The following is a 25,335-nucleotide window of genomic DNA, read 5'->3' as shown; positions in this document are numbered from 1 at the left end:
TGCTCTCCTATTATATTTGGAAGTTTTGAGATTAGTAGCAAGATATTCCCAGAAAATGGATAATCTTTTTTCTCTTCATGGTATTAAAATTGAGTAAATTGCAGCTGGAGAATGACTTTGGTATATTTAGATTCTCGCGAGGAATATTTAAACTGAATGAGAAACTGCAAGAAAAATGTAAATCCCACAGGATTAGTTGCTGGTTTTAGGAAGGAAGATAAGAGCTGTAGCGCGATTGGTCATTGGTCAGGGCGATTATACGGTAAGTACATGGGAGCTAGTGTTGGAATGCAGTTCAGGCTTTGCAGTCTATCTGATCGAAGAGGACTTTTATTTCTTTTTTTTTTTAAAGTAACGCTTTGGTATTTTCAGGCGAGATTTAGGTCCAACATCAAATTGCGAGCAGTGAATGGGGCGACTATATAAATATATTTTACTATACATTTTTCTTATTTACTAATTGAGTAACAGAAACCGAATCCAGTACTACAATATATCTTAGCTTGGCGGGCATTCATAAATCGGCAGAATCAATTTGTTATTTATACATCTATTTTATTTAATTTTTTAAATTTAGGTTAGATTAGATAAAGCAGGACGGGACCTACGCCACACGGCACCACAGCCAGAAGAAGCTTATTGTGCCTTCCCCTTTTTTGGATCTAGTAGATGAAACCTCCCCTTGTAAGAAGGTTGAGGACTTTTCCTATCAGTTCCTTCTGCGCTACAATCTTCTTTGGCCTCAAAGTTCCAAAGATATCGTAGCGCAGCTGCTCGATTGCAACGCTATCGAAAAACACATGAGAGGCCGTTTCCTCCTTATCCTGACAAAATCTGCACAGCGGTTCCGAGCTGATAAGCCCTACCTTGTGCAGGTGCTTTCTGAACCTGCCATGCCCCGTGAATAGGCCTGTAACCAGAGTAATCTAATTTCTGCCCAAGCCCAGAGTCTCTTTGGCTCTTTTGTTTACACAGCAAGGGTATAATACTCTAGCCGTGTTTAACTCCAGGAAGCGTCACTCAGTTCTTTTCATGTTCTCTCCAGATCCAATCTCTTTTAATTTCTTAATTTTAATCTGAGCTTGCGGGGAGTATTCTCCCCTTACATGTCCATCACTGAAAATAAAGTCTGAGGCTCATTGGAAGCTTAAAGATATTGATTGGTTCATTTTATTCAGGCAAGTTATATTTGTTAAAACTGTCCGGTAGGACAGTTGTATAAGGGTTGATCATCAAAAACTGCACGAAAAAGCGTAACGTTGAAAATCTATATGTAGTACTAACAAACCTTAACTTTGTAAACACAGAAAATAAAGTTATCTACATTCTTTTTTTGTACTACCGACGAAGAAATTATCGAATGAAATAACAAATTATTTAAATTCATTGTTAAGTTGAATGGAAGTAGTAATATTTGACAATTCGCATTGACACAATTTTTTCTGTCTTCTAGAATGCACTGTAAATTACAATTAATTTCCAAAATAATAACAATAGATGAATCCATTTGGAGATAAAAAAAAAAATTTAGGAAGAGTGAGAAATTATGGGATTGGAGAAAATATTACTAACGATTCTGCAATCCGCTCGGATAACATAAATCTGTACTTGAGAGCTCTTTTTTAAACATGAAATCCCACCATTTATATTTCTGTTTGACTAAAAACAAAAAACACAGAGAGCCCCCCTATACACACACACACATATTCACTACAACTCTGGACACTTTAAATGTGTAATTCCAAAATAAGCAATATAAATTATGACAGGGAGTTTATTCATTCGATTTAAGTTGTAAATCATTTATTAAATACCAATTATTTGAAGAGGGCAAACCAGAATATTTCACAGTATTAATGTTTTAATCTAAGTTTAATGTAAACTAAAGGACTAGGTTTCTGGGTGAGCCATATTTGCTACGTCTTGCCTGTGAATTCAATACTCTATTTTATTTTTAATTATTAGTTAAGCGGCAATATCTACGGCTTCATATTCTGATAGTAACATTAGATTTATTGCGAACAGAATTTTTTTTTTTGGCTAACATAAAACGGTTTTCTATTTATATATTTTTATCTCGCCAGAGATAGTTACTTTTAATCACAAGAGTGGAGACTAAGTACAAGCTCTAATGCTTGAAGTAGCTTTAATATATTACTCAATATCGTAAAAACCTACCGGATGTAGGTTTTTTTTAAATGATGATTTATCTTATGCTCACGTATTGTCAATCCATTTTTCGGCAGGCACTTTATATCTAATTGTGTATGCGTGGCACAAGATTGCATTGAATTGATCAACAACTGTCTCTCTAGTCAGTAAAAAATCCTCTTGAAAAAAGAGGAATACAAAATTGGAAAAATTTGCTTAAGTAAATGAAATTTTTATAACACATATTTTTAATAGTTTAAATAAAATAGTAAGAAACTTTTCTAGCCGTTTTCAAGAGAACTAGTTTTCTCTTTGTGATATAATTGCGTTTTATTTTTACCTTCAGGTCTTCGCCCAGAAAAATCACTATAGAATTCAGATGCATTTAGCAAGTATTCAGGTTAACCCCCAAATTAGAAAATTAGGTTTTCTTCTAAAAAAACGTTTTAAACCGGACTATACAAACAGTATTTTTTTTAGAAAATAAGAATACCTACACTGGACCTCCATCAAGTTATAAAAAGCACTGTTGCTTTTCAACACTTTTATCATTGAAAAAAGAGATTATAATTTGAGATTTTTGGGCGGTACGCCTAGTCAGTTCCCACAGATCCAATCGCAGTTAGTTTAGAATATTCAAGTTTGTCGTTATTTTTGGTTCAATATTTAGAAATTAAATTGAGCCTTCCGTTTTATACCTGTATTTTCCCTTATACTTTAAGAATCTTATTTCCTTATAAAATTATCTCTGCTTAAATTAAAACTCAACCGGATATTTAAAATATGATTAAATATATCTTATTTCCTTTCTATGTTCTTCCACCTTTCTGAGAAGCGAAGTCAGAAATGTTTTTGCCGTGGAGAGTGGGAGAATCCTGTAATCATGGAACACATGGTTCTGTGAGAGTGTTACATTATAACTTAATAAGTGTTTCATCATCTCTGGAAGTGGTTACTCGTGCAACAACATTGAATTCTTCTTAATTTACTAACTTCAGATAAAAGTAAGAAAATTACGAGTTTCAAAATAAATTTTATTGAAAATGTGATTAATAAATTTCAGGCTCAACTTTCCGCTCCCAAGAAAATACAATGCAATATTATCTTCATGAGGTAGATTTTGCAAGATAAAGTTGTGTAAATGAAGAAAAAGAAAACGTGAACAAGTAAGAAACTCATATCAAAAATTAATAATGTTTTTTATTTATAAAATCATTTTGTTTCAATTAATGATCCATGCATTAAAACTAAGTTTAAAAAGAGAAACTCTTAAATTGGAAAACCTGTTGAAGCAAAATTAAAATTTTCTGGAAAAAATAAAAACGTTTAAATAAAAGGTCATTATCGTTTGTGCTGCAAACATTTTCGAGAGTTCATTTGTAGTATTAAAACATGAAATCTTGTTGTCGGATCAAAGAGTTCACTCACCATATGAAAAGTTTAAGCTATTCGTTGACATAATGTTTCATTTTGCTAATTATTTCATATAACTACATAACATCGTCCTAGGTTGGCTGCAGTAACAATGCCTTGTTTAGCTCGTTAATAGTTGATAAAAAGACTTCTTTTTTTGTTAATCATTTGAAAGTTTATGGATCTAAAAATAAAGTGCGATAAATAGTAAATATTTTGTTTTTTTGCCAGCCATTATTACCAAATAGTGTTTGATTTTACCGATCCCACCCACAAAAAAAAACCTCCTCTTTATACAAGAACTTATATAGGATAGTACGGTTTCCCTTGGCTGGAAAAGATGAATTATGACGCTTAATGGGTTATGGGATCAATGACGACTGTTATATGTGAATGATGTGCTGGTAACTTTTATGTCAATAACAGAATCTAACAATTTTTCGATCATTGAAAAGTTAGGAAAACCACTCTAGTAAATTAATTACCTTGGTCGAATAAGCGTTCAGTCGAGGTTTCTAGTTACTTATCAATAAAATGCTGCTATTGAAATTTACAGGTGTGATTCAGAAGGTATGGAAGAAAAGAAATATATTGGTTGACCCAAAATGAAACTATCCACCAGTTGCATGGATAAATGTGGATAAACTGGTAAGTATAAAATTGCATTAAGAAGTTAATTGCTTCATAATGTCGCCAGGTTCACAAAAGTGAACTAAGAGATGGAAAATGATCTAGGACAGCGGTTCCCAACGTATTATCTTATACCGTTTGATTTATGAGCTCCATACTCTCATGAACCAGCTCTCATTCAACCGTACAAAGAAGTTTTTTTTTTGTAAGTAATGCTCTTTAGTTTAGTTAAATAGTAGTAAACGAATCTAATAAATTTATTTTATGACATTTGTAAGCTTTTATTTTTGATTAGTTATTTTACTGTTTATTTCTTTATTTTTATCATATTTAGTAGCCTAACACCTAAACAAATGAAAAAAATTGATATAATTTTGCATCAACTGGCCACAATTATTCGTTTATTTTTCTTATTATTCAGCTTTCAAGTGGAAGAGAATCAATTGCAATACAATCTCTAAGACTGTTTCTCAGCTGAGTTTCTTTATAATTTGACAAAAGTTACAAATATGACCTGCGAGCTTATTGCGAGTGTTTTCTCAGTTTAATAGAAGAGGAAAATTGTATAGTATTTCCCATCTGAATCTTCTTTTTATGTTTTTAAATTTCCACCATTATCAATGTTATTTTGGCGTTCCACTTAGATACAGTGAATTTTTAGTCACCAACAGGATCAACCATCTTGTACGCATAAAAAAAAGACTGACGTTTTTTCAGTAAACGAAGATTTATTGTCTTCTCGGGCACGAAAATTAGATTTCTCACATCTAAAATACATTTTGCGTAGGGGGGGGGGGGAAACATTCACTATGAATAAAATTAAATAATTTTGAAAATATTACAGAAAGATAATTTAATTTTATTGGCAATATTACACAATTGGACTGCAAATTCAAGTGAGTTTGTCAAGTAAAACTGCAAGAAAAAAAAAGAAAAAGTGCACAAGTGATATTGCAAAACGGAAATTTAATTTACAACCAGGATCGGTGGGATATTTGTGGTTGTTGGAAGAGTTTGTTAGCTGGTGACCCTGCTAGTGTAATTAGCTTGTAACTGGTGTAGACCGGACAAATTTAATAACATCGCCATGGCCTGATAGATGGTTCTCAACAATGCTTCACTGCTGTAGCCCTCCACAAAGAGGGATTAAACGCCCCCAGGGAACTTTAGCAAATAATCTACTCAGAAACGCGATGAAAATAGGAGTCAAGAAAAAAGAAAATTCTAGTTATATTAAATGATGGAATAAAACCCTTTTCATCACTTTATTATAATTTTTGCAGGCTTTTAAGACAAAAAGGTTACTAGAGTAAACATAGAAATAGTATGTAAAGGATTTTGTAATAAAAGTTATGTATTCATAAGTTTTTAGAATATTTTGAAATAGATTTATTTGGCGTTCCTACAACAGTCTGACTTCTCTCCTTTAAGGCGGCTAATTTGTCGGTGATATCATCATAAAAATGGTTTTGAATTAACAATTTGGCCAGAGGGGAAATTCTCCCATGGGGAACACCATTTATTCGGTATGTTCGCCCATCATTTAAATTGACCCTTTTCTTCTTAATTAAATGGGATTTCAAACAAACTGCGTTTACATTTTTACACTTTTTAGCTAGAATTTTTATAATTAAATTGCAATTTTTAATTAATTTTAATTAAGACCCAATTACGAATTACTAAAATCTGAAACTTCGAAATGTAAATGAAAGTGGGTCAACTACGTTTAAATACTTCACTTTGACCGCTCTATAAACAGGCAATTGCCGTCACCTTAATAAGGAACTTAGGAGAAGGCGCATAAATGAATTCGCTCCTAACTCCCTTCACTCGTTCGTCTTCTACAGTTGCAAGTGGTAGTAATAAAACGTAGCAGCAATAGGGTAAATTTATTACAGTTTCCCCCTTGTGATAAATTTCATTCTTTTATAAATTTCTCTTAATGTTGGTCCTCACTTTGTTAAGTGGAACTAGGGGATTTAATTTAGCAATACTTTGGATTTTCGTTGTAGATACACTTTACGCCAAGGGAAGGGATCAGCTCATACTGGTTAGCACACTGGATTCCCTCAAGGTGAGCCCAAGTTCGAATTCTATTTTCTCGCCCTCGGAGCTATAACATTTAAAAAAGCTCAATATATTAATAATCTGTGCAGAAATATCTAAAATTCAATATTAGTAATTCAATGTCCGAAACATTTATTTCCTTAAAATTTATATCAGAAAAATAGGATTTAAACTTTAATTTTAGGTACTCCAGTTTTCCAGAGTAACATTTTCTCTCCTTTCTAAACTTGCAACTTTGCTTCCAGTTAATTCGCAAAAGTTTTATTCCAAGTCGAGACCGAAACCCGCTAAAATAAAGTATAGTGTTTAAAATATCTACTAACTTTTCTCATGTTTTAAAGGATATTATTAATTTCATTTTCTTCGTGCATGCAAATTCCGTCAGGAGTTTTCAAATTTCTCAGAGAAAATAGATAATTAATTCACCTGAGGGCAAATTAGGAGTTAAATAATTCAAACACTTAGTATCTACTTAGATGACCGAGGAGTGTAAAAAATCTAGGAAACCCAATACGAGTAGACCTGTGTGCGGATTTCTGTACGCAATAAATGTTGACTACTTTCCGAAATATAATAATTTTAATTGAAGCTGAATTAACTAAATAAATAAGGAATATCCCTACTCTAACTGGCGCCGAATTATTTTTTATTTTTTGTCCTTGCAAAAGAGCTATAGTTAGTTGTTGGTACTGGTATATTAGCGCGGAAGAGTTGTATTTCTAATGAATAAAATAATTAGGTGAAAATTGTTTAACAAGAGAAAGAAAAGTTAGCCACTTTGAAATGATAAGCTTAGAAATAAATATCCCATTAATCTATCTTAATTTTGAGAAGATTTGCCGAAATATTTCAATGGTAATTGTTGGTTTCAAAAATACTATTCGTATATCGTACAACTATATATAGTTCTACTCGAACGATAAAAAGTTTAGATAGTTTTTACTACTTAGTATCAACTAAGTTCAAATTTCCTTATCCAGTGTGTAAAAGATACTTCTTATTCAAGAAGTCTGAGTAGAGAGCTGGCATCTTCTTCAGTTCAATTGATCCAATGTATCCTTAGGCACCCTCTTGGGCAGATGCCAGACAGTATTTCTTCGTTTGTGCTTCTTCTTTTTTCGCATTTCTGTGGCACACATTCTTTCTATGTAGATTGATCACCTGGGTCGATATTTTAATTATCCATTTCCATTTCATTATAAGTACAGGTCCCGATTGTATTTCCGCCTCTAATTCTGGCCAACTCTTGAAGAGCTAAATGAACGACAAAGAATTTTTCCTTCAAATGTTGAAAGAATGCGCTAATCTGTTTTTGTTTTTTTAAGAGCCCATGTTTTGGGCACATACATAGACTGGATGAATTCAGGTGTTAGAAGGTCTCAGTTATAGCTAATATGTTTTCTTAGCTGACAATGCTTGCCTTAATTTCGCATGAAATGTTATTATGGTCAGATATGGTGCTTAGATTCGTGGATTTACACACCTGAAACGACGTGGACTTTTTTTTTGCTGCTCCAGGGTGGCTTTTAGAATTCAGGTATAAAAATAAAGGAATCAGTTTCTTCATTTTTTTTTTAAATTTATGGAATTTTTTTATTTATTTAATAAAGAGATTCAATGAAACGTTGGGTTAAAAACTGAACAAATTATGCCATCTATTTTTATTATAGTTCACTGGTCTAATGCGTTCAATAAGTCTGATGAAAGGAACACTTCTAAGGAAACATAGAAACATTGTGATTACGGTGGGTGAAATTGGCTCGTTAAGTCCTGCACAAGTGATACAAGGATGGAGGTTCAGGAGGCAAAAAAAAAAAAAAAAATTGAAGGCAGAATCTCTGCTTCTATAAAAGTGGAACACCTTTACCCCCAATGATTTCCGTGTTGGAACAGATTTAACTAGGACAAGTTGTACAAATTGAAGCGAAGAGGGGGAAGGTAGAGGAAGTCAATGAAATCTCCTTGACGATAACATCCTTACTCACCTAGACAATCAATTTCTAACGGCTACACTTGGCTGCCCTAGTTATAGAGTTCTAGTTACTATCAAAAAGGATCAATCTGGAAAATTCTATTTCCTTTCATAGTTTAAAAGTTTTCTTTTTCCAATCTGGGGTTGAAAAGAAAAAGCATTTATAAGGAAAATGTTTTAAAATAAAACCCACCGACAGCTTCTTCTTGCTGCCTAAATGTTTTCACGATTTCAAGAATAGCGGGTAATAATGATTCTTCTGATGATAAAGGATATTAATCTAAATTTCTAAATGAGGTGGCAGAATACCCTTTCCCAAAGCTTGGAAGTAAGAAATATCCTAGGGAGCAAGGTGACCCACGTGCCTTCCTTCTTTCCGCAACACTTCCCGAGAGGAGTACAAAGCGTTTCCAGCACTAGAAAATAGCAGAAGCGATACTCCATTGAAAACAGTACCTCAAAAGTCCCAAGCGCCTCTACGGAGCAAAAAATCCCAAATCAGTTAACACGAGCTTGGAAAGGCATCTGGACCTTGCCAGAAAGTAACTGTGCGCTGTTAGAGGAGGATGATGTATTCTCTTCTTAAAAGTTCAGGTGAATGTTGCTATTGTTAGTGATTGGTCATCCCAGGCGGCCCTATTTTGTTTTTTTTTTGGAGGCCACCCAGGCTATCTGATTAGCTGTTGTGACGGAATATGAGGGAATTAAGGAAGTGTTAATCAGGCAAGGTTTAGCTCCAAATAGTTAACCTAATTTAAAATCTAAGCCTTCTCTGGATTTTTATCAGACATAATAGGGCGCAACAAATCTAATTAAAGGTCGCAGGGCAGAGTAACAACCCGCTACCAAAGAAATGCTGCTCAAGAAACATAAAATTTTATTTTTAAGGAAATACTATAAAATTTTGAATACAGTATTAGTGAAGTAGAAAGAGATTTTGTAGTAATTAGTTTAATGGTCTTCAACTTTTATTTTAATTAAATTAATTAATTAATTAAGTTATTTAATTTAAAGGTACATCCAGAGCAGAGAGTCAATCAGCGCCAAGTGTCTCTTTCAATGCACAGTCGGCCACCAGAAGAAGCACTTCTCTCTTTACAGAAAGTACAGTCCTATCACGACAAAATTTCGTTTTCACTACAGATATGAATTAAAAGAGAAACATAATATTCTTGAGCTGGAAAAACTTAAAATTTAAATGGATTCAGTGGAAAGAAGTAAGAGGTAACTTTATCCTAACACTGTGATCTAGTTAATGAAAATCAGCTAAAATAAGATCAGGCAAGTTCCGCAAAACAATGGGTTATTGAAGCATTTTGATCAGTTCTTAGTGAAAACACAATTTTGAAAATTTGACAAACTAGTTCAATACTTTCTCTTACTTTAGTAAGGGAAGGCAAGAAGGGGAAAAAAGGAAAGATTTTATTTCAAGTTAATTTAATAAAAATACTATTCACCAATTTACTATCTGATTCAGTCATGTCCGCCTGAAATAAACTCACCAACTTTCGTTTTTATTGTTTATTTAAATGAAATGTTATAATAAAACTAAGACAACAGCTTTTTATGTCAATTCTTCTGGCCCTGTGACACGCTGTTCTCCTAGAATCTTATTCAGCAGAGAAAAGGCATATTCATGGAATGAATACTAAAACTTGTTTTCTTTCTCCGAGAATGCTTTCCCACTCGTTTTTTGCGTCCTTTATTTTTCTTACATAGCACATAGCAATAGAGCAATGGACAAAATAAATATTTCGTTTCTGTAAAACTGGAATAGTGGTTGCTTTATTATAAAAATTAATGAAAATACTGGTGATAATAAACAAAATAATAATTTTTTAAAGAGACTAAGGAAATTCTGATTAAATTTTATTTATTTATTTTGAAAGAAATGTACGGATTTCTTTAATTCTACACCCAAGAATTGGGCAGCAATGGTCTTTTTTAAATACATAGATACATACTATTTATTCAAAAATTAAAATGAAATAACTTATGTATAATAAATACTTTAAGAAAAATTAAGTGTTCTGATAACCGACGTGTCTGTATTTACATAAAACCTAAACATAAAAAATACTCGTAGTTGTCCAGACCATCGGATCTCCTACTTGTCGCAAATAAAAGGAACTTGGAAGCCGAAATTACGAGTAGATTGTTATTGTTCGTTTGAGCTTCTGCAAGATCATGCGCGGTTTATAACATGGTTTTGGAAATAAAAAAGATTAATCTTAACAAAGAAACTACTTTTAAAAAATATGGTTTTCTTAGTAATTGGAAAAGTGGACATTTTTATTTTGAATGTACACAATATTGTAACAATAATTTTTGAAAAATGTTTTGCTTTTATAATTTCTTTTTTAATATTATATTTGATTATAGTTCCGAACAAAAATAAAGGGATGTACTAGATGGAATTGGCCTATACTTAAAGGGATGATTCTACACTCATTTGAGATAGATAAGGACATACTCGTATAACCTTTGGTCAGAAGTAGGTATAATATTCTGGCTTTCATACATTAAACTTTTATTAAGATGACCATGTTACTATTACAAGTAACCAGAATCAATTTAGAGTTTAAAATTAAACTAATATAATAATGTAAAAGATTTGAAATACATTCCTTACATCTATTCCCTAAAGGTTGGTCACTTGCGCCCATAGCCTTATTGTAACGCCGAAAGAACTTCTATTTTTGGAGACAACACTTCAGCCACCACATAGTGACAAGTAGGAAAGGAAAATCCTGGACTCGAACCTGTGACCACCAGGAGGACAGTAAGTTTTAATTCATTTTCTTTTGCTGCAAACTCTTCGTGCTTGTTATACCTTTAGAGTAAGCACCATCCTTTAATTTTATTTGAAATAAATTGCCACATCCAATTTTTATGTCAGTACTCAAAATAATATTTGATCATTAAATAAATAACAGTCCTAAAGCCATTGCCACATCAATTTTTAATGTTGGCTAAGTCAAAATGTACTAAAAATAAAATAATTTCATAAGATTAAGTAAATATTTTAGTTTTATCTTACAATATCTTAATTCATTTAGTATTAAAATAAAATAGAATTTACTTTAGATTTCAAAAAGAGTGGCTAAAAGGGGAACAAACAAACTCTGTTTACCTACAGAGTTAATCCAAATGGATTATAAATATGTTTGTGATTTTTCCGACTCCACAAGTTAAATTTAAAACTGGAAACAGTAAATAATAATAGTCAAATCCTTCCTCGTTATCTTCTTGGTATTACTAACTTGAAAGTTGTGAGCTTTTTCAGAGAGTAGGTTACACCAAATTCATAATCAGAGGCGCATCCAGAATTTTGTTTTTAGGGGTGATTGTGTTTGAGAAGTACTTTTTTATTTGTAAACTGTTCTTTCATTTAGTTTACAATCACTTTTTTTTTCAGAGAATATGTTTTAGAAATAATTTATGAAACAAAAATTAACATCGCCAGTCATTAATAATTAATCAGTAATTGCTTTTAATATTTCTATAATTTTTTCTTGGGCGATATTTTGAACTGATATAGGTCTTAGTGGTGCCGCAATAGACCTTCGGCAATATCCTAGGCTTTCTGGACAATCCTTTTGGAATCTAATCAACCTAAATTTTTCTCATTGCCACATTAAATAAAATCTAAGTCTAAGACCGGTAATCCAACCAAGACCGCATCTTCTTGTTTGCGGCCGTTGCTTCTAACCTTCTAGGCTATTATCTCACCCTCCCTTAGCATCTGTTGGCTAAAGTCTAGAATTTTTTTTGGAGAAAGTGACGATGAAGACTTGTAATTTAGGTTTTTAATCCATAATTAGATATGACAAAGTGTATTCTTCTTATAGCCGCAAAAGTGACTCGATGAAAAGCTGGATATGTCATTTTGGGTTTTTTCAAAATTACAGACTGGAATTCTATCATAATTCTTCAATACGTCGTGTTGCATAATCTCATCTTTAATGAATATATTTCTTTCTAGAAGAGTGACAGTTTGGTATTTATGCTAATAGATCAGCGTAAGTAGGTATTATTGTTATTTGATTAATGAAAACTGACGCATTTTGAGTTGTGACTTTTTTTTGCCTCATCGAAAGGTTGTTATAGGTTATTTCATTAAAACTGGCGTATTTGGTGATATGAATTATTCGTGTCCATTAAAATCACATTTTTTTGTAATAATTTGCTAGCTGTCAGTTTTCTAGGTATATATTTTTAAGATAGATTTGAAATTGTCAAATTGTCACATTTGAACACAAAACTAGTGCTTTCAGGCAGTGGTAAGGAACAATTTAGTAACAACTATTTATGTTTTTGAAGTGACAACTTGGTATGGTTCAGGTATTTGAAAAGTTAAATTTTCTTAATTACAGAGAGTTATGTCGATTAACGAGACTTTGCCACAAAATTTCAATAATCTGAAAAGTCTTGACTTTTTTAAATTATTTTAATTTAATTTTTTTTGGCGCGTCAACATCTGAGGTAATTGGCGCTCGCGTGCTTTTACCAGTGAACTGCCGGCTCCGGTTTCTTAGGAAGAGAAAAATCTAAGGGCCAGCAACTGGATTCGAACCCGTGATCTCCGCGTTGCAATCATGTTTCGGTAACCATTCAGTTAATCCCTTCCCTTTTATTCGTACGTTTATTGAGAGTTAACGCTCATAAGCAAGTCTGAGTGAAATCTATACACACCATCAAAACACTAATAGAGTGAAGAAACTACCCGATAGTGGTAATCACGTCACTTGAGATCACGAGGCCACAGACGCTTGAGGCGACGGCAAGTATAATCCGAGAGGGTTCGCGCAGAGAGGTTTCTGGCTGAGATTTATAGGATGCTAGTTTCAAAGTTTTGTGGCCATTCTTGCATGAAGAGGATTCAACTGGGCTAGTATAAGTAGGATTTAAAGGAGTACTTACAATGATGACCAAAGGATTTTGGACTGGAGGGTTGGGATTAATTGATGGTTGGAACGTTCAGCTGAACCCAAATTCTGTAGGCCCAGATCGATTTGAGACTGAGACATAAACTAATCTTATGTTTAGTAATGTCAGTTGACTATTGAGCAGTTCAGAGATATTAAATTCTGTTCGTGTCAATCTGATTTGAGGCGATACTGGCTGTATAGCACTGTATAAGGATATTCTTGGGTATGTAGTTCTTGTAAACGTAATCATCATCACACATGTTTCAATTTAAGGATTCATCAAAGTTATGAACTTTCAGATTATAGTTAATTATTTTAATTTTGTCTCTAAATATTTAATGTCAATGCTTAACGTTTCCCTGGCAAACAGCTGTTGCATTACATTACAATTTTCAGTATTTAAAACATAGCCAGCAGGAAAAATGATATAACTGAATAAAAAAGTAGTTTTATCGTTTCAGAGATAAATTTGTGAAAAATGACGATAAACTTATTAATGTTTATATGTCATTATTGAATTCAAGATTTGTACGATAAAAGTTAAAGTAAAATTTCCCGTGTTACTGTCATAGAATCAGGATGATAAATTTTATTCTTTCTTGTTCCATTTTGTTTTTTTGTTGCCGGCCCGCGACACTATATGATAATGTAACATCAATTAATAAATAATAAATCTTATAGAATAATGATGTGGAAAGAAATGTCACATTGTCAAGGAGAGTTCTCTCCATTTGTTCAAAAGTTATTGTGTCCTTCCCTTTACAATCTAAGAATGAATTGGTTTTTCTTTAGATCCTCTCTATTCCAATGACCCTGCCAAGACAACCCTCCACCATAGTAACCCACAACATATATTCTGGAACATCACATATACAGGCCTAGCCACTATCAAATAAAATAGATTGAGTGACTCTCATAATGGAGAACAGAGAAAAGCGAAAGGACTACGGATTTTTGTCTCTCCTAGAGCTTTTTCCCTTTTTATTATTTTTTTTATTTCACTTTAGTTTAATCCTTTTTTTTTATAGTTTCGAAGATTTACAGATTCCCTTTTCTTGATATTCCACTTTAAAACGTAGCTCCTCTAGTAAAAAGAAGACCAGTGTTACTAACCTGTTATTTATATGTAACTACACAAGTTTTCAATTTGTTTTGGTAGTGATCCTTTTATTAGAAACAACCTTTAATCCTGTACCAGTTAAATTAGATTTGTTTCTTTATCCACATTGAGCTCTGAAATCCCTACAGTTCTTATTGCCGCACCCTTGTTTGTGAAGCAATTTTCAAACTTTTCTTTTTAATCTAAGTGACTTTTCTACGAAGAAGCAGCTTTAGTGAATTGTAAAGATCTCGAAATTACCTCTCTTGTATCTTTTTCAGCAGATTAAATGAAATACAATTTAAATAAATGACCTTAGAAAGTATTGGAAGAGCTGCTAGACGTTTTACAGATGGTCGTTGGTAGAGCGAAAAGTATCCAAACTATCATACTCAGTGGCGTAGATGCAATTTCTATCTAGGAAAGCCAGTGGTTTTACTACTAGGGTGTTACATAAAACTAGATATCATACCAAACTAGTTAATCAAAAAAATATACGTATAATATGCAGCATTAAAATGCAATAATGGTGTTAAACCATTTATATTATGACCCAGCTAAAAATTTACATCTTTGCTGTTTGTTATAAAACTGTGAAAAAATGAAAAAATCGTTAACTGTATTTGAGCATGCGTACAAAAAATAAATTATAATACAATTTTTATCTATGAAAACTAATATTATTAAGGTAATAATTAATTTTGGAAGTCACTAATATTATCAGGTATAACTTTAAAACAATGACGAACTGAATCAAAAAAAGAAAATTATTGCTAAATCAACAATGCGTGATTGCGGAGTTTCATTTACTTTAAAGTGAAAACGCAACTGAGGCCTGGCTTCTGTGTAGAGAAGCTTAAATACTTAGAATGGCACTGAAAAATTAGCTGGTGAATAATTATAGAGCGCAAACTTAAACTGTATGTTATGGCCAAATACATTAAGCCCGGAGAGGCTGGGCTTCCGACTAGTTAATGAATCACTCAGTTAGAATTACGTTGACACAAATCCTACCATTAAAATTCACTTATCTAAAATAATGAAGAACATCACTTCATTAATTTTGGTCAATTTTTTTTTTTAATGTTTTTAAGATCAATCTAACGAAGATGGCGGTTATTCATTTTCTGGTGACTGGAGAAGGACGTCATGGCCTCATTACTCAACGTTTCTTTTGGTGAGAGATTAGTTTTGTTATTTTTTTCTTATTTACGCGGATTTTATTTATAAATAGTATAAAGCTGTAAAAGTTACTTTTGAGACAATTGCAAAACAATACCAAAGTTCTACTTTGATACTCTTGAACGCTTTTGATCTAAAGATTCGGGACAGATCCTCTGGCTAGAAACAGTATTTTAAGGCTGGATGATCCTGTGTTTTTAGTAAAAGAGTAATGAGTGGATGCGTTGGTTGAATGGCAGCGACATAAATAAGCTTGAAAACATGAAAAGCGGTTTTCAGCATGACAGCCATAATTGGTCATAAAGCGTAAGGGAGTGGCCTCTTAGGACAGGAATCATCGGGCATATAGATGGTTGCACGAACAACGATGCTTCAGACGTTCTTGCGGGTTGAGATGATTTGGATGAATGGATTATATTGCGAAAATAGTTTGAATAGTAATTTCTGGGAAGCGGAATTTGACTAGGATCTATACGAAGGGAATTATCAAGTTGGATTTAATGGTAAGGTTAAAAAAGGTAGCCTTGCATATAGTGCATAGTACATTGTGATTGTAGGGTTTGAATGCGATATATGTGGGTTCGTTTGACAGTCTAATATATTTGAATCTGTCGCCCATATACAGGTTAATGGGAAAATTTTTATCGTGCCTGTACATAAAAGAATATTAATTGAGACAAATTAATAAATGAGAAAATAAAACATTCTTTTCCACATTAACTGTGAAAAAAATTATTTATTAGCCTTCAAGGACCGTAAAAGGAAAACAAGCCAAGAAAATGTTCTACATAAAGAAAGAAGAAAAATGTTAATCTAAGAAAACAAGCCTAAGATTAAGTAATCCCTAAATAACAAAACTTTTCAAAGTTTTAACTGAATTCGATACACAACTTCTTTTTTAAGTTAAAAGAAAAATATAGTAACTCTAAGAGAAGTAATCTCTACTTTGCCAAATCCTAGTAGATTCTTTTACGCATTTTTAGCATGAAAAATAACTTATTGAAATCTTCCGATTTTAAATATTGTAATCAAAAGAGAGAAATCCAATCATACAATTCAAATCACTTGTTTTTATAAAGTTATTTAGAAAAGTTATTATTTTCTCGCAAAAATTCGATTAAGGTTCAAAAAATCTGCGCCCTTAGAAAATAATGTTGTATGATCATTTAAATGTTAAGAAGGTGACAGCAATTTCGCGGTTCTAAAAATACCAAGGTTCAGAAATTATTTCTTGAAAAAAGAAAAAAACCTTTGTTTGGATATTGTTTATTTCTCATTGGAGTCCGCTTTAATTGATTGAAGTCCAATCAAAGTTCACTTCAGAGGAAAGAAGCTTGACGCCCGAACTATTAAATCAATTTCTTCCAAATACGCAACAATAAAAGTATTAGCTTTTCATGTAAATTTGTGTACAAGTTTAACAAGAATCAAAGTTAAGTGGAATTATGGTACAAGGAGTTCGGTCTGAATCATTCAGTAACGAATCGTTATAATCACCACCTAAAAGAAAGTTAATATCATCAGATTTCTTTGTTGACGCTTTGGATGGATGGAGGAACCCAAGAAAGTTCCAGTTTAGCATGAGAAAACATAAAAATGGACGTTTATTGAGATTAAGAACACTTAGTGTTGATTGCTATCATTACTAAAATGATCTAAAACAATAAGCGAACAAAGTAAAATCGAAGGCCTAGTTCAGGAATCCGAACCCAATACTAGTTATAGTACTTCTTTGCCTTCACAGTCCACGTTTCTTACAGCTTGGTGATCGTAGCCCTTGGATAGCTGATTAAACAATCGAAGTTAACGGATACAGTGCAATACGATACATAATAATGTATGCAAACCAAAAATAGCAAATAGATAGAAATTTACCAGATTCTAATCCAAAACAATATTTGTACATGAAAAAGTATATATTAGAGTGGTTAGCAACATCTGGTGGACATTCTGGTTACCAATTATTTTTGTAGCAGGTGTGCCTAACTGGAAACAAACGACGAGGGTCAGGTGAAATAATTTAAGATAGGATTCTATAGAGGGCAGGTACATGGTATGTTGTTGCTGTTTGTAAAAAGATTGATCAGAATCTGAGTGGACATTATTTGAAAGTTATTACCTAATATCCAATAATTGCGAATTACAGTCTTTATCATTTTCTATTTAATAGTGTAACTTGTTACTCTTTGAGATAATCATACTGTTTTTATTTGGTAATGCACAGACTTCTTTCATCAGTAATTATAAATGAATTTTACATGATTAGTTTTATGCAGCATCAATTCTTCATGATTCTCTTTTATAATATTCTGATTGCATTAAAATAAATAAACTATTGCAACATGTATACTCATGTCTTGGATTCAGTAGCATCTATGCTACAACAACTTAACTATTACGAGATTGTACGATTATACGTATTTAGGAACTTTATTATTGTCACATTATCAGAGTTACGAAACAACTGGTTGTTGATGTTTAACGATTTCGTCCATCACAGCATGCCTTGTCAAATGTCAAACTAATAGGTGGAAAAATTATATTAAGTGATTAGCTTCTTATTCAGGTATCGCTGTTCCTGCGCGTATCCTACTCTAACAGTATAAGCACTCATTCTGTCCTTTCCATTCACACAATGTACGATTACATAAATAATCGATTTGTGTAACTTTTTGGGTTTAGCGAACTCACCGCGATCTCTACGCTCTGCCCAATCCAAGATGATAAAGTACCGTAGGGTGGCTGGCAAAAGACGTAATTAAATCAAGAACTGAGCATTCAAGGCACTAGGCACCCTTTAAGGGCAAGTAACCTTTTCTGACTAACGCGAGGTTTTGCTCTTCCTCAGACAATCGACATATTCACCAGGAATTGGAGAACGATGTATCCTAACATACTGAAATTCTATTAAGAACGAATTAATACCGTCCTGAAAGAACCTGAACCTCCTCAACGATCCATAACCATCCCTATTTCTCGCTTCTCACTAACTTACTTCTCAGATCTTCTTCCACATAGTCTATCCACCTCAATTGGGGGTCATCCCGGCCTTCTAACTCTCCCTGGTTTGTCGTACAGCATACGTCTCTATTCTCTCTATCTCTATTCTTTCCACACGTCCCAGCCACCTTAGCCTTACCTTTTCTTAAAGAAGGTTATGAGATCTGAAGGATTTCTAATATCTAACTAATGTGAAACCTCCAAAACGTTTTAACAGAATTTTTTTTTCAACAAATGTGGTTGTGTTAAATGTAAATTTGCAGTTAATACGTTTCTTAAAGGGAAAATAAAGGTGAGAAGGAATACTTTTATTTAAGATATTTTTCCTTTTTCTGCCTCCTCACAGTCTATCACACAATTATAGCCAAGCATCTACACGTTGATCTTTCGTCCAATTGGTGCTAAATTTGTTCTTATTCGAGAAAACCCATTTGAGAAGTTTGCATTACCTTTTCTTTTTTTTAAGAAAGAAAGAAAAGAGGTTACTGTTAACGAGAAATGTTAATGTTGAAATTATATTATAGCGATTTCATAAAAATCCAATCAACACAAAAGTAAAAGAAAGGTTAGACATTTATAAGGTTTCGTTTATCTACATTATTACAATTTACCGTCTGATGTGAGAAAAGAATTGGTATTCAGTGAAGTGGTTGGTAGAGTAAGTTGTTTGGTGCAAAGAAATGAATGGGTATTTGTAGGAAGCTCTTTTTATTGTGCGGTCTTCTTTTGTTGTGCCTCTATTTCTCTGCCTTCTTGAATCGCCAACTTTTTCATCCCATTTGTTATTCAAGAAAATTCTGAGAATGAATATTGATAAAAAGTAACTTTGCATTTTTTTTAATTTTTTTATTTTACCCTGGTAACTTTAGGCTATTGTACTCAGCAAATTTGGTAAATTTATTTACTAATTTATGTAATCAACTTGAAAATTTTATAAAACAACTTTTTAAATAGTTTTCCCTTTTTTGTTTTCTCTTTGTAATATTAATAACCAAATGTAAACACGATTTGCCTGGAAAATGCCTATAATAAGGGATCTCTACAGGTACATACTACATACTGTATGATTTGATTGTCAATGAATAACCATTTTTAAGCTACAACATAATTAAATTGCTATTAAGTGGTTGTTTACAGTAACTTTGACTGTATAAAAGCCCTTTAAAGAATTCTGCAAGTTATTAAATGAAAGAAAATTTATTCGTTATCAGATACTCAGATTGATGAAGAAATAATATTTACAGAACTATGTAAATCCTAGCAAGTCCTGTTTACAAATATAGTTACTCAAAACCTCACGTCCGCGCGCAAACTTTTAATTGAGATTCGACTATTCTTTTCTCTATTTTATTAACTAATTGCAGAACCAATAAGTAGAAAACTGACGAGGAGCATGATGATTATTTCATTTCGGTAGAAACAACACCCGATTTGGAGCTATTACATTAAAAGCTCAAAAACTAAAGAAATTGCATACTTAAACAAAATGTAAAAATTTTCTCTTTTTTTTTGCTTTCATCAAATCAATCAGGATAATCGGATAAATTCTTATTTTTCAGAAAAAAAGATGGTATGTGGGAAATCCAAGTTAGCAATAACTAAGGACCATAATGTAGCTTATCTTCTAGAAGATACAAGGTTTTCTATGTCAACCTACATCTACCTGCCAAGGTAGGTACATCTCCCTGTGGGACATCTACTTTATTGACTAAGATCAAGTTAAGTAAGGAGTTCCGTTGTACAAGAAGCAAGTGTAAAATAAATGTTGTGCTGTTCAGATATATAGAGTATTCAGTTAGTCTGCATAATATTAATCAAATTATTTAGATCTTAAGTAAAAAGTAAGATAAATATAGTAATGCCTATTTTTTTCTGGCGAACACCACGCTTAACTACCAATTATATGTTATATGGTGGCTAACAATATTAACTTAAATTACTCATATTGTCACAAAAAATATCCAAAGCCAAGATCAGGAATCGAACTCCTACACAACATACAACTCAGCTTTGTGGGCCACGCCTTTATCCGCTCATCTACCTATATAATATAATTGGTACTTATGCATTCTACAAGTTAGCCGATATCAGAGTTAGCAAGCCAGTGTTCTTATTTGTAAACACAAATTTAAATGTAAAACTATCACTAGTAAGTAGACATCTTATCCACAAATCCGAAATATAAAGATACTTGTGATGAAACAATAAATGTACCTCGCTCTCAGAAAAGTACAGAGTAATAGCATTTAAAGTGATGGCTGTTCGTCCGCATTTGCCAACCATTATTCGTGGTTAATGTCAAAAGTTACTAAGTTACTGTCAGTTACCATTACATTCAGCCAAAAATGCAAGGGACAAACTAGAATTGAAGTATTTTTCTTTCACTGTCGGTTAGATCAGGCAAATACAATTTCCAAATATTTTATTCCCTCCTTAGGTTGGCGTATTAAGCATACAGAAGTTGAGTTAGAACTTGGAGAAGATCCAATTTTACTTCCAGTGGCCACATCCTATCATCTTTTCATTTGACATATCCGGGAGACTTAGTGTCTCGGTATGATTGTGCAATAGATGAATTTGTGGAATAAATCATTCATTGTAACTGCGATTTTCTGGCTAATTTTTATTATAAAAATAACATAAATAGTATTTGCGAAACCTCTATCCTAATAAGTAGACGAATCATTTAGGTTTTTAAACATTTAAAGTTAAGTTAAATTTCTTTATAATGATTATATTTCTTCTAATTATGAGAAATAATTTTTCCAGCAATAACAACGCATGAATCAATCATAACAAAATTTCTCAAGGACCAGTTGTTCTAGAAACTTAAATATAAATTTGATTAAAATCATTGATACAATCATTGATAAGTGGAACGTATAAATCGTAAAGTAAATATCATGTGTCCAGTTTTCTACTTAAAATGATGAAATGTCAAACCCATTTAGAAATGAATAACCTCAGGTTCGTACGTAACTTTTCAGATTTTTTATTATTGTTTAATTTAAATTTACTTTTGCAGGTTGTGGATATCTCTTGGATATTCATTGGCAGTTCTAAAGTACGTAAGTTACTGACCACATTATCTTGAGTAAATCAGACCAGTGACTTTGCAGAAGAAGAAGAAATGGAATTTTTAGGGAAGTGGCAAAGATGACAATGAGTTTTAGGATATCGAGGTGAGAATGATATTTGTTTTGTATTTCTGGTTTCTTGCATAGATTTAAATTTTAACCTTGCATAAAAGGTCCCATTAGTAGATAGTTACATAGGGACCATTCGGATAACACAAGGTATTCAAATATATTTTATTAACATGAACGGAAAATTTTGTAACTAAATTTCATTTAAGTAATTTTTAATGTTGGCAAAGAAAACAATTGCTATGTAAAATCATGTAAAAGGTACCGAAATTTAGTTGAATTAAATTTCGAAGTTGATCTTTATGAAACGATTAGGAGTAATAATATTTCCTTAAAGCAATTACAGCATCCATGAATCTGAGAGTTCACTTTTCTGTGAGTAACATATAAGTAACCTATTAGAATGTTAAATTTACCAAATTCAGCGAAACAGTAATGTAAAGCAAGAGATGTATTAAGGCAGAAAAACTAAAAGAATAGTTTGTGATAAAACATGATGTTAGTGGGACAACAGAATTCTTATTAATAAATAAAATAAAATAGAAAAACCCTCTAGGAAGCGAAAAAAAATACAATGGAAAATAAGATTGGTGTAGTAACAAGTCATAAAACAAAGTTATGAGAAAATTTTTCTCAAACATATTGAAGAAACTGTTAAAGAGCCTACAGTAGGAGTGACTTGATGGAGTAACTCCAAGTAATCTGTTCATAAAAAAAACACATAAGCAAGCAAAATATAACTGTTATGTGGTGTGGAAAAACTCCCATCCTTCATGACACTAACTTACGAGTATATCTCCCTCTTAACATTAAGCCAGCTCATATACTTTATAAACCAGTGGTTATTGGTCGCTATATTTTTTAACATAATCCCGTACTTCCAAAAAAAAATTATTTTTTTTTTCAAGAAGCCTTTCTTGGAGATTTAAAGGTATACAGTAAACTAGATTATGAAAGAGAAAATATTATATTAGAATTGGAAAATAAATACAAATTTATTTAAATAATAACAGAACATACAGTTGTTGCCAAACCTCACTAACAATTTAAGGTAATATTATTGTTGCCTTCATAAATACAATTCATGATAACTAGTTTTTTGTTGCTTAACTTTATTCCTGACGCCGGACTAAGGTTAGCAATCGGAGCTTCCCACTCGAATCCTGTTTCTCGCTTAGGCTTCATGTTGACGCTGGATAGTTATCATTTCTTTGTAATAATTATCAGATTGCCGAAGCAACGTAAGCCAAAAAAAAATCCCTAATCAGAAGCCGCTGTCAGTCGGTGAAAAAGTAGTGGGAAGGATATTTTCTAAGAAAACTGTCAGCTTCAGTCATCTATATTTTCATGTGGCTTCACGACAGTAATATCAGATTTCCTAAAAATGAACCAGCGGTTGTCAGTGCCATTCCTGTTTCGCTATTAACTGTCCCTCAAATGTATTTCTAAAGAACAATAAATACCCCCAGCGCTTCCATAGAAGAATTCCTGAACATCTCCAGTAAACTTCCCAATGTGGAATTTATTTTTTCAGATGGGTGCACAGGATTCAGATGAAGTGAGGGCTGCAGAAGTGAGTGACAGTTGAGTGTATAAATTTTTGAGTGAATATCGTGTCTCCTAAAAGCATAAGGTGCATGTAAAACACAATCGTTCTGAAACTCCTTATTTCTATTAACTCATTAAACAGCTTTCAGACAGTTATTTTTTTTTTGTTTAATGTGGATTCCCAGATAGCAAAAAATCTCGGGTAATAAGTTAACTTAGCTGGGAATAAATTGCGCCATCACCGAAAGATTGCAGTTAGAAGAGTCACGAATTATGATTTCGCGTCTAAAAAAAACTACAAAAAAAACAGGGGAAATGGGCAACAAATCCGTAAAATAAACTCCGATATACCTACCTATATATATATATATATCAGGTATATTTAAAAACTGTAAATTCTTTCTTCACAAGTCTTAAAAGATGAATCGGCACTTTACTTGATGTTAAAGTGGTAAAAAAGAGTAATAAGAGTCTGAAAATGGAAATTACGAAGCTTCACCCAGCTGAAGAGCAATGAACAGAACCCTGACTCTGCTTGCATGCAGATGATTCTCACTAAGTGGGTGAGAATCCCACACACCCGGGGGCGGATCTGTTCTCCAAAGTAGCATTAAGCATTTTTTTCCCCTCTATAAAGTAATTTTTATAGTTATATATTTGAGTTATCATTTAGAGAATTCTTTCTCTGTTAAGTAAAGCAATGTAGAACATAGTAAAACTATAAATTTCTGCCGACGCTTTTAATATTTGGGGCAAAATATTCACATAGATAGCATCTGTCACGTTATCTTCAAGGAAATGCAAATGTTCTGTTCCACTTAATGTCATGCGACGCTATAACTTGGTCTCCTGCATGATTCACCATGGAGATTTAATTTTTTTTAGTAGAATCCTTTTATTTTGTATTATTTTAGCCTCGCAAACAAGTTTATTCTACCTCAAAAGGCTTTTAACAGCATTGCCTAGAAAGGTTTACGCACATTAAGCTATTCTGATTACCAAGAAATTTATTTTGGCATCTTTCCAAATATTTTCTTCTCATGAAGAATACTTTTCTTTTAAGAATTCACACCTAATATCATGGGCGTCTTTAGGAGGACAACAGCTGCCTCCCTTAAAACCCGGGGCAGATTAATAATGAAAAAATTAATTAAAGAGACTTAGATGTAAGCTGTGTCATGTGCGATTAAATTCACCAGCTAAGATTCTTGGTCGACAACAAACCCCCTCACTCTGTCAGATCTAAACCACTTGCCCAAAACAATGGCCTCATCGGCCCACACTAAACCACTTGCCCAAAACATTGACCACCTTGGCCCACACTAAACCACTTGCCCAAAACAATGGCCACCCTGGCCCACAGGCTTGATTTCCTTTTTATTTGAGTCAATCTAATTTTCTCAAACATAGTAGTAAATCAGATTCCAACCAACAAGAGTTCTTGTAAAATATTATTATTTATTTGTTTCTATTTCCCTAATTCAGAGAAAATATTGAAATGGTGTCAAATTTTAGAAATTAAGATTTCACCTAAATCAAGGTGTTTTGAGGTTTTATTTGAGGGCTACATGTTCAAGTCAGAATATTTTCAAAAGAAGCTTCATATTTCGTTTGTTCGCTTGTAAGCGATGTTTTATTTTCTTTTGTTCTCGATAATTGCTCTAATTAATTTATTATAAAGAAATTTTTATTTTATATTATTATGTCATCATTAATTAATGTAACTAATTTCATCCTTTTATTTTATAATAACAATTGACCTTATGAGAAATAGGCTTATTCCATTACATTAGAGAATGGAGCAATGCAGGCTTTTCATCAAAGCCTGTGTACAAATTTCGGCCCTCTGGACTTCAAAAGGTTGTATACCACTTGAATAAATGGACTGACTTACAAGTAAACATAGAGTCAACTCACAGTTTGTTAAACCAACATTACTTTATCAACAGTGTTTGGAATTTGGGCATGAACTAGAAACTTTATTCTTTACTTTTTAATAACATATTAATCATTTCTTTTGGAATACAAATGTTTCTTCTTTGTTTTGTCTGATTCCTTCCCTGTAAGCTTAATACAAATTCAAGTAGCCCTCACTAGCTTGGAAGCTGGGTGGTTGTTATTTAGAATGTTCCCCCCCAAAAAATAAAAATAAGTAGCCACATATTAAATCTCAGCCCTCTAAAAAAAAAAGTTCGG

The 25,335-nt window shown here is 32.6% G+C and overlaps 1 protein-coding gene and 1 long non-coding RNA gene across 4 annotated transcripts in view; both read right to left on the bottom strand.

Annotated features, from left to right (window-relative positions):
- Positions 1-25,335, bottom strand: part of LOC141456489 (dipeptidase 1-like) — a 411,813-nt gene that overhangs the window by 164,064 nt on the left and 222,414 nt on the right. The window lies entirely within an intron of this gene.
- On the bottom strand, positions 9,750-13,714 carry LOC141456123 (uncharacterized). The gene is made up of 3 exons (XR_012459615.1): positions 13,157-13,714; positions 10,866-11,220; positions 9,750-10,001 (listed from the first exon to the last, which is right to left on the bottom strand). It is a non-coding gene; the product is annotated as an uncharacterized lncRNA (long non-coding RNA).

Source organism: Rhodnius prolixus, unplaced genomic scaffold (genome assembly GCF_049639745.1).
Source record: "Rhodnius prolixus isolate KJV_2025 unplaced genomic scaffold, Rpr scaffold_4, whole genome shotgun sequence".
NCBI classification, from domain to species: Eukaryota; Metazoa; Arthropoda; class Insecta; order Hemiptera; family Reduviidae; genus Rhodnius; species Rhodnius prolixus.
This window is presented reverse-complemented; position numbering and strand designations above follow the sequence as displayed.